Below are 9871 nucleotides of genomic sequence, written 5' to 3' on the forward strand. Positions count from 1 at the left end.
AAGGGTAGGTTGTGCCTCACAAACCTTATTGAGTTCTTGAGAAGGTGACCAAACAGGTGGATGAGGGTAAAGCAGTTGATGTGGTGTATATGGATTTCAGTAAAGCGTTTGATAAGGTTCCCTATGGTAGGCTACTGCAGAAAATACGGAGGCATGGGATTCAGGGCGATTTAGCAGTTTGGATCAGAAATTGGCTAGCTGGAAGAAGACAAAGGGTGGTGGTTGATGGGAAATGTTCAGACTGGAGTCCAGTTACTAATGGTGTACCACAAGGATCTGTTTTGGGACCACTGCTGTTTGTCATTTTTATAAATGACCTGGAGGAGGGCGTAGAAGGATGGGTGAGTAAATTTGCAGATGACACTAAAGTCAGTGGAGTTGTGGACAGTGCGGAAGGATGTTACAAGTTACAGAGGGACATGGATAAGCTGCAGCGCTGGGCTGAGAGGTGGCAAATGGTGTTTAATGCAGAAAAGTGTGAGGTGATTCATTTTGGAAGGAATAACAGGAAGACAGAGTACTGGGCTAATGGTAAGATTCTTGGCAGTGTGGATGAGCAGAGAGATCTCGGTGTCCATGTACATAGATCCCTGAAAGTTGCCACCCAGGTTGAGAGGGTTGTTAAGAAGGCATATGGTGTGTTAGCTTTCATTGGTAGAGGGATTGAGTTTCGGAGCCATGATGTCATGTTGCAGCTGTACAAAACTCTGGTGCGGCCGCATTTGGAGTATTGGGTGCAATTCTGGTCGTTGCATTATAGGAAGGATGTGGAAGCATTGGAAAGGGTGCAGAGGAGATTTACCAGAATGTTGCCTGGTATGGAGGGAAGATCTTATGAGGAAAGGCTGAGGGACTTGAGGCTGTTTTCGTTAGAGAGAAGGTTAGGAGGTGACTTAATTGAGGCATACAAGATGATCAGAGGATTGGATAGGGTGGACAGTGAGAGCCATTTTCCTCGGATGGTGATGTCTAGCACGAGGGGACATAGCTTTAAATTGAGGGGAGATAGATATGACAGATGTCAGAGGTAGGTTCTTTACTCAGAGAGTGGTAAGGGCGTGGAATGCCCTGCCTGCAACAGTAGTGGACTCGCCAACACTAAGGGCATTCAAATGGTCATTGGATAGACATATGGATGATAAGGGAATAGTGTAGATGGGTTTTAGAATGGTTTCACAGGTCGGTGCAACATCGAGGGCCGAAGGGCCTGTACTGCGCTGTAATGTTCTATGTTCTCTGTTCTAGATCTGCTGGAAATTCCAGTATTTTCCATTTTTAGTTCAGGTTTATGCTTTCCTCAAATTTAGAATGTAGAATTCATTATCAGAAGGGTTGAAGATCCTCGAGTGAGCTGAAAACTGATGGCCAAAATTACGCTGTGAAATGACTGAGCTGAAACACTCAGAACCATTTTGTGTTCAGTATGACTCCGACCAGTGGAGTTTTCCCTGGTTCCCATTGATTCCAGTTTTGCTAGAGCTCCATGATTCCATAATTAGTCAAATGCTGTCTTGATATCAAGTACAGTCAGCCGAATTTCAGCTCTTTTGTCCATATTTCAATCAAGGTAGCAATGAAGCCAGGAGCTGAGTGGCCCTGGGGGAATCCAAACTGAGCACCAGTGAGCAGGCATATTGCTAAACAAGTGCAACTTGATAGCGCTGTTGATTAGCCCTTCCATCACTTTTCTGATGATTGAGATTAGACTAATTGAGCGGTCATTGGCAGGATAGGATTTGTCCTGCTTTTTGGGTACTGGATGCAGCTGGGCAATTTTCCATTATGCTGGGTAGATGCCGGTGTTGGAACTGGACTGGAGCATCTTGGCTAGGGGTAGGGCGAGTCCTGGAACACAAGTCTTCAGTAGTATTACTGGAATATTTCTCTAGTTTTCTCCCACAAGTCCCGAAAGACGTGCTTGTTAGGTGAATTGGAGATTCTGAATTCTCCCTCTGTGTACCCGAACAGGCACCATAGTGTGGAGGCTGGGGGATTTTCACAGTAACTTCAATGCAAGCCTGCTTGTGACACCAATAAAGATTATGACTATATTGTCAGAACCCATAGCCTATGCAGTATCAAGTGCCTTCAGCCATTTTCTGACGTCATATGGGGTGAATCTAATTGCTGAAGACTGGACATCTGTGATGTCAGGGACCTCCAGAGGAGACCTAGATGGATCGTGCATTTGGCACTTCTGGCTTAAGATTGTTGCAATTGCTTCAGCCATATCATTTGCACTAAAATGCTGGGCTCCCCCATCATTGATAAAATGATATAAATCTCAGGACACTCTCATCCTCCATAATGTGTAGGGATCACTGGTTTGCACAGACCCAGATGTTTTGTGTTCATGTCTGTGACATCATCACACACCGACAATTGCACAGTTACATCACTCCGGCGCCCCGGATATTTCCTCAACTGGGAGATTTCGCTCTGACTCCAGAGCTTCTGATATCTTTCCAGCTGCAGGCTCTAGCAGGAGCTTTTAAACATTGAAATTGTTTCAGAGATGAACATTTTTCATCATTGGTCTATAATTTAGAGCTTTTAGCGCTGTTATGTTATCTGTGAGAGGTTCCATGTCTCTGGGGCTGGTGTGACTCCTTTACTGTGGATGTGAATCCATGTCCATCATTGCCCTCTTTCACCTCTGCCCTCCCAGATCATCTCTCTGCCATTGTCGAAGTCCCTCTGCCTTCAATAATGGGTGTATTTTAACTCGGTTTAGTATTTTACTGTTAAACCTGTCAGCTGTCTAAATGAGGTTTCCACTGCTGTCCATCCTCTGACTATGTGCTGCTATCTTACCAGCTTTATCTTCCCACAGTATCTTTCACAGTTTTTCATGCACGAGAGTTCCATTTTAGTTTCATTTCTGAACTTACATTGACCATCAAATTCTGCACCATGTTAATTTCCTGGAATTCCCCCTGACATGAACTGTTTCTCACTCCACAGACACTGCCTGACCTGCTGAGTGTTTCCAGCATTTTTTTTTAAAATTTCAGATTTCCAGCATCCACTGTATTTTGATGTTACTTAAAGCAAGGCGGTATGTGAGTTGGAGATGATGATGTTCACATACACCTGCTACCCTGGTCCTTCTAGCTGGTTGAGGGTTTATGAGATACTGCCAAAGTTTTGGTCGAGCTGTTGATATATAAAATCCCTCACCTTCATTCACACCTTGTCTCTCCTCTCCCTCTCTCTCACTTCTCACATACAAGACAGAATCTTGTGTAGGACCAGACCAGGTGACAGGATCCTTTTCCTGATGTAAATTCCTGATGTCTTTCTTCCTCTGTTTCCAACACTTCTCTCTCTCTAGCTCTTACTCTCTTCTTCCTTCTATGGAGGCACATGTCATGTCCAGGTCCCGACTTTGTGACAGGTTCCCTTCACTAAAGGGTATTAGTGATATAGTTGGATTTTTAGAACAATCCAGCAGCTTTCATGGTAATTTTTTCCAAGTGCCAGACCCCCAAATTACTAGATTCATTCAGCTCAATTTCACAACCTGCCTTTCTTTTTTTCTGGGTTCTCTCTCACTCCCTTTTTTCTGTTTTAAATCAATTTCACAGGGTGAAGGGGAGGATTTTCAGTTGGGAAACACAAACCTAACATCACCTCAGGATCTGCTGAAGTTTTAATCAAGTGTCTGCAGGATCAATCATCAGTTAAGTGGAAATAAAAGCTTCAAAATACTTCTGCATCTTTCTCATTTCAGTTTATCTGGAAGCATTTCTTAAATTTCTGGTCTAAAACGAAAATCTGAATCATGTTGGTAACATCCTTGCTTTGTGTGTTTGCTGTTAACTGGAACAATACTAAAGATTATTATTACATGAAATCAACAGTGAGATTACATCGTACCACAAACTGCTCATGTGTAAATTTCAATTTCCAAAACCCACCAATCTGATCACTGCAGCTCCTGTGAAACTTACAAGGCAACATATGGCAGATGTTCATCATTGAAAGTAATTGACACACATCAAATTCTAAACACTGTCATGTTGCATCTCTTTTTGCTTCGGTTGCTATCTCGCCTCCAGCTCCCTTTGGCCATCTAGCTCCCAGGGTCAATTATCTGCCTGATGCAAAAACAGACATTTGGTGAACCAGAGTTTACCTGGAAAGCAGGAACAGGGAGTGTAGGCACAAGGTATTGAGAAGAGATGAGAGGGTAAAGGGACACCAGAATCTCATCTTCCTGATTCCCTCAGATACTGAATACAGGAATGTGCGCAGTGCCAAGTACTCAGTCACATTCCCCTTCCAGTCTTCTGCACTTTACTAAGCTTTGTTATATTTAAAGTTTTGATGTAGTTTTTCAGGGTTCTGATGAGACCAAATCTGGAATAGTGTGCTGCTTTGGTCTCCACATTGAAAAGACAATATATTTGCATTGAAGGTGATGCAGTAACCGTTCACTAGATTCTTCTCTGGGATTACAGGCTTTTCCTATGTTAAGGACTGAGTAAATTGGGATGAAATTTTCTGGGGTTTAGATGAATAAGAGGCGATTTCATTGCAACCTACACAATTCTGAATATGATTTTAAAAATTAATTTACGGGATGTGAATGTCGCTGGTCAAGCCAGCATTTCTTGCCCATCCCTAATTGCCTTTCAGAAGGTGATTGCCTTCTTGAACTCTGCAGTCCCCGAGGTGTGGGTACACCTCAGTACTGTTGGGGAGTTCCAGGATTTTGCCCCAGTGACAGTGAAGGTTCAACAATATATTTCCAAGTCAGAGTGATGGGTGACTTGGAGGGGAACCTCCAGGTGGTGAGGTTCCCAGGTATCTGCTGCTCTTGTCCTTCTAGATGGTAGTTGTCATGGGTTTGGAAGGTCTGCCGAAGGAACCTTGGTGAGTTCCTGCAGTGTATCTTGTAGTTGGTGCCACTGTTCGTCGCTGGTGGAGGGTTTGAATGTTTGTGGAAGGGGAGCAATCAAGTGGGCTGCTTTGTCCTGGATAGAACATAGAACATGCAGTGCAGAAGGAGGCTATTTGGCCATCAAGTCTGCACCGACACACATTAAGCCCTCACTTCCACTCTATCCCCGTAACCCAATAACCCCTCCTAAACTTTTTGGACACTAAGGGCAATTTAGCATGGCCAATCCACCTAACCTGCACATCTTTGGACTGTGGGAGGAAACCGGAGCACCTGGAGGAAACCCACGCAGACACGGGGAGAACGTGCAAACTCCGCACAGACAGTGACCAAGCAGGGAATAGAACCTGGGACCCTGGTGCTGTGAAGCCACAGTGCTATCCACTTGTGCTACCGTGCTGCATGCAAAAAGCATCTGCTTTACGTTCAAGCAACAGATGATGTCTTATAGTGTTCTCCAGACGATGTCTGCATGCGTAGTTATTGTAAGGATTTTCTAAATTGTTACTTAAATTGTTGCAATGAAGGAGACATGACAGCAGCATGTCATGGGGCAGCACGGTAGCATTGTGGATAGCACAATTGCTTAACAGCTCCAGGGTCTCAGGTTCGATTCTGGCTTGGGTCACTGTCTGTGCGGAGTCTGCACATTCTTCCCGTGTGTGCGTGTGTTTCCTCCAGGTGCTCCAGTTTCCTCCCACTGTCCAAAGATGTGCAGGTTAGGTGGATTGGCCATGATAAATTGCCCTTAGTGTCCAAAATTGCCCTTAGTGTTGGGTGGGGTTACTGGGTTATGGGGATAGGGTGGAGGTGTTGACTTTGTGTAGGGTGCTCTTTCCAAGAGCCGGTGCAGACTCGATGGGCCGAATGGCCTCCTTCTGCACTGTAAATTCTATGACAGCTAAATAGCATAGGGGACATCTGGATTTGAACCAGAAACTTCTTGATTTGAACCAGAAACTTCTTGATCTGCAGTCAAATGCTCTCCCACTGAGCTATACCCCCATATATGTCAAGCTTATGTCAGACTGGGCTAAATTTGAATATCTGGAATTCCTGATTTAAATACTAGTTTTGATTTGACTTAGATTACTATTTTTAAGTTGATTTGAATAACTATTTGAAATTTTTTCAATTTGATTTAAATAACTATTTTGGGTTGATTTAAATTACTATTTTTAAGTTGATTTAAATAACTTTTAAAATCTCAATTAAATAACTATTTTTAATTTGTTGTCAGATCAAGAGGAATAAATACTCAGTTTAAACAAAAAAATCTAATTAAATAGTATACGGGGATTGGACTTAATCTGACACAAAAACATCTTTCTAAAGTTTAATTTCAAAGGTTTAATTTAAAGGAATAATTCATGGCAGGACAGCTCCAAGGCGTGCTCTGCTCCTCTTGCTCCATGTGGCAGGCTGGGGGCAGTTCCAGTCCCCAGGATCAGCATGTGTGCAGGAAGTGTCTCCAGTTACAGCTCCTGGAAGCTCGAGTTTCAGAGCTGGAGCGGTGGCTGGATACACTGTGGAGCATCTGCGAGTCAGAGAGTATCGTGGATAGCACGTATGGAGAGGTGGTCACACCGCAGGCTCAGACTCCGCAGGCAGGAAGGGAATGGGTGACCACCGGACAGAGCAAGAGAGCGAGGCAGGTAGAGCAGGAATCTCCTGTGGCCATTCCCCTGCAGAACAGATATACTGTTTTGGATACTGTTGAGGAGAATGGCCTATCAGGGGAAAACAGCAACAGCCAAACCCATGGCACCACAGTTGGTTCTGCTGCAGAGGGGAAAAGTAATAAGTGTGACAGTGCAATAGTTATAGGGGATTCAATTGTAAGGGGAATAGACAGGCGTTTCTGTGGCCACAAACGAGACTCCAGGTTGGTATGTTGCCTCCCTGGTGCTAGGGTCAAGGGTGTCTCGGAGTGGGTACAGGATCTGGAGGGGGAGGGTGAACAGCCAGTGGTCGTGGTACACATCGGTACAAACGACAGAGGTAAAAAAAAGGGATGCGGTCCTAAAGGCAGAATACAGGGAGCTAGGAAGGAAGTTAAGAAATTGGACCTCGAAGGTAGTGATCTCAGGATTACTACCGGTGCCACATGCTAGTCAGAGTAGAAATGGCAGGATATATAGGATGAATATGTGGCTGAAGAGATGGTGTCAGGGGGAGGGTTTCAGATTCCTGGGGCATTGGGACCAGTTCTGGGGGAGGTGGGACCTGTACAAACTGGACGGGTTACACCTGGGCAGGACTGGAACTGATGTCCGAGAGAGGCTATTTGCTGGAGCGGTTGGGGAGGGTTTAAACTAAAATGCCAGGGGGATGGGAACCTATGCAAGGAGTCAGAGAAAGAGGGAGCAAGGACAAAAGCAAAAGGTAGAAAAGTGAATAAGAAAAGTGATAGGTGGAGAAACCAAGGACAAAATTTAAACAGGGCAGTAGAGAAAAATATTGGGAGCAAGACAAACATTGTGAAAAAGACAAACTTAAAGGCTCTGTGCCTTAATATTTGCAATAATGTGGATGAACTAATCGCGCAGATAGATATAAATGGGTGTGATATAATTGGGATTATGGAGACATGGCTGCAGGGTGAACAGGGATGGGAACTGAATGTCCCAGGGTTCTCAGTATTTAGGAAGGACAGGCATAAAAGAAAAGGTGCTGGTTAAAGAGGAAATTAACACAATAGTGAGAAAGGATATTAGCTCTAACAATGTGGAATTTGTATGGGTAGAGTTGAGAAATACCAAGGGACAAAAAACATTAGTGGGTGTCATATATAGACCCCCAAACTGCACTGGTGAGGTTGGTAATGGCATTAAACAATAAATTAATGATGCATGTAATAAGGGAATATCGGTGATCATGGGTGATTTTAATCTTAACATAGATTGGGCAAATCAAATTAGCCACAATGCCGTAGAGGAGGAATTCCTGGAGTGTATACGGGATGGCTTTCTTGACCAATATGTGGAGGAACCAACGAGAGAGCAGGCTATCTTAGACTGGGTACTGTGTAATGAGAAGGGATTATTGCCAATCTGGCTGTACAAGACCTCTTGGGGATGGACGACCACAACATGATAGAATTGTTTATCAAGATGGAAAGTGAAGTAGTTGATTCGGAGACTAGGGTGCTGAATCTTAATTAAGAGAACTATGAGGATATGAGGCATGAGGTGGCCTTGATAGATTGGGGAGAGTTACTTAAAGGGAAGACGATGGATAGACAATGGCAAACATTCAAGGAACGCACGGAGGAACTACAGCAATTGTTCATTCCTGTCTGGCACAAAAGCAAAGGGGCTAAGAGGACCAATCCATGGCTTACAAAGGAAATTGGAAATAGTATCCGATCCAAGGAAGAAGCATACAGATTGGCCAAGAAAAATAATAGGTCTAGGGATTGGGGGCAGTTTACAATTCAGCAAAGAAGGATGAAGGGATTGATTAAGGAGAAAATACAGTCCGAACGGAAGCTTGCAGAGAACATAAAGACTGACACTAAGATATGTGAAGAGGAAGAGATTGGTCAAGAGAAATGTAGGCCCACTGCAGACAGAAACAGGGGAATGCATAATAAGGGACAAAGAAATGGTTGAGCAATTAAATACATACTTTGGTTCTGTCTTCACAAATGAGGACACAAATCAGATCCCAGAAATGTTGGAGAATGAAAGGTTTAGTGAGAGGAGAGAACTGAGGGAGATCAACATTAGTAGAGAAATGGTGCTGGGAAAACTGATGGGATTGAAGGCGGATAAATCCCCAGGGCCTGAGAATCTGCATCCCAGAGTGCTTAAGGAGGTGGCTCTGGAAATAGTGGATGCATTGGTGGTCATCTTCCGGGATTCTATAGACTCTGAAAATGTCCCTGCAGATTGGAGTGTAGCTCATTTCACTCCGATATTCAAAAAAGGGAGGTAGAGAGAAAGCATGGAATTATAGACCAGTAAGCCTAACATTGGTAGTGGGGAAAATGCTTGAATCCATTATCAAGGACTTTGTAGCGGAACATTTAGAAAGCAGTGGCAGGATCAGTCAGAGTCAGCATGGATTTATGAAGGGAAAATCATGCTTGACAAATCTGTTGGAATTCTTTGAAGAGGTAACCAGTACAGTTGACAAGGGGGAGGAGGGGGGCAGTTGATGTGGTATATTTGGACTTTCAGAAGGCGTTTGACAAAGTCCCGCATAAGAGATTATTGTGCAAAATTAAAGCGCATGGGATTGGGGGAAATGTATTGAGGTGGATAGAAAACTGGTTGGCAGAGTGGAAACAAAGAGTAGGGATTAATGGGTCCTTTTCAAATTGGCAGGCAGTAACCAGTGGGGTACCACAGGGATCGTTGCTGGGACCCCAGCTATTCACAATATATATTAATGATTTGGATGAGGGAACAAAATGTAACATCTCAAAGTTTGCAGATGATACCAAATTAGGTGGGAGGGTGAATTGTGACGAGAATGCAGGGATCCTACAGCAAGATCTGGACACGTTGGGCGAGTGGGCAAACCAATGGCAGATGCAGCATAATTTGGATAAGTGTGAGGTTATTCATTTTGGAAGCAAAAACAGGAAGGCAGATTACTACCTGACTGGCTGTAAATTGGGAGAGGGGAATGTGCAGCGGGACCTGGGTGTCCTTGTGCACCATTCGCTGAAGGTAAGCATGCAGGTGCAACAGGCGGTAAAGAAGGCTAATGGTATGTTGGCCTTCATTGCAAGAGGTTTCGAGTATAGAAGCAGGGATGTGTTGCTGCAATTGTACAGTACCTTGGTGAGGCCAAACTTGGGAGTATTGTGTACAGTTTTGGTCTCCTTCTCTGAGGAAGGATATTTTTGCTCTCGAGGGAGTGCAGCGAAGGTTTACCAGCCTGATTCCAGGGATGGCGGGACTGTCATATGAAGAGAGATTGACTAGGTTGGGATTGTTCTCGCTGGAGTTAGAA

General features: G+C 44.1%; 1 non-coding gene across 1 annotated transcript; it reads right to left on the reverse strand.

The window, feature by feature from the left end:
• Positions 1-5818: 5818 nt before the first annotated feature.
• trnac-gca (transfer RNA cysteine (anticodon GCA)) lies at positions 5819-5911 on the reverse strand. The gene is made up of 2 exons: positions 5876-5911; positions 5819-5854 (listed from the first exon to the last, which is right to left on the reverse strand). It is a non-coding gene; the product is annotated as a tRNA-Cys (tRNA).
• Positions 5912-9871: the final 3960 nt, after the last annotated feature.

Source organism: Scyliorhinus torazame, chromosome 5 (genome assembly GCF_047496885.1).
Source record: "Scyliorhinus torazame isolate Kashiwa2021f chromosome 5, sScyTor2.1, whole genome shotgun sequence".
Lineage (NCBI taxonomy): Eukaryota > Metazoa > Chordata > Chondrichthyes > Carcharhiniformes > Scyliorhinidae > Scyliorhinus > Scyliorhinus torazame.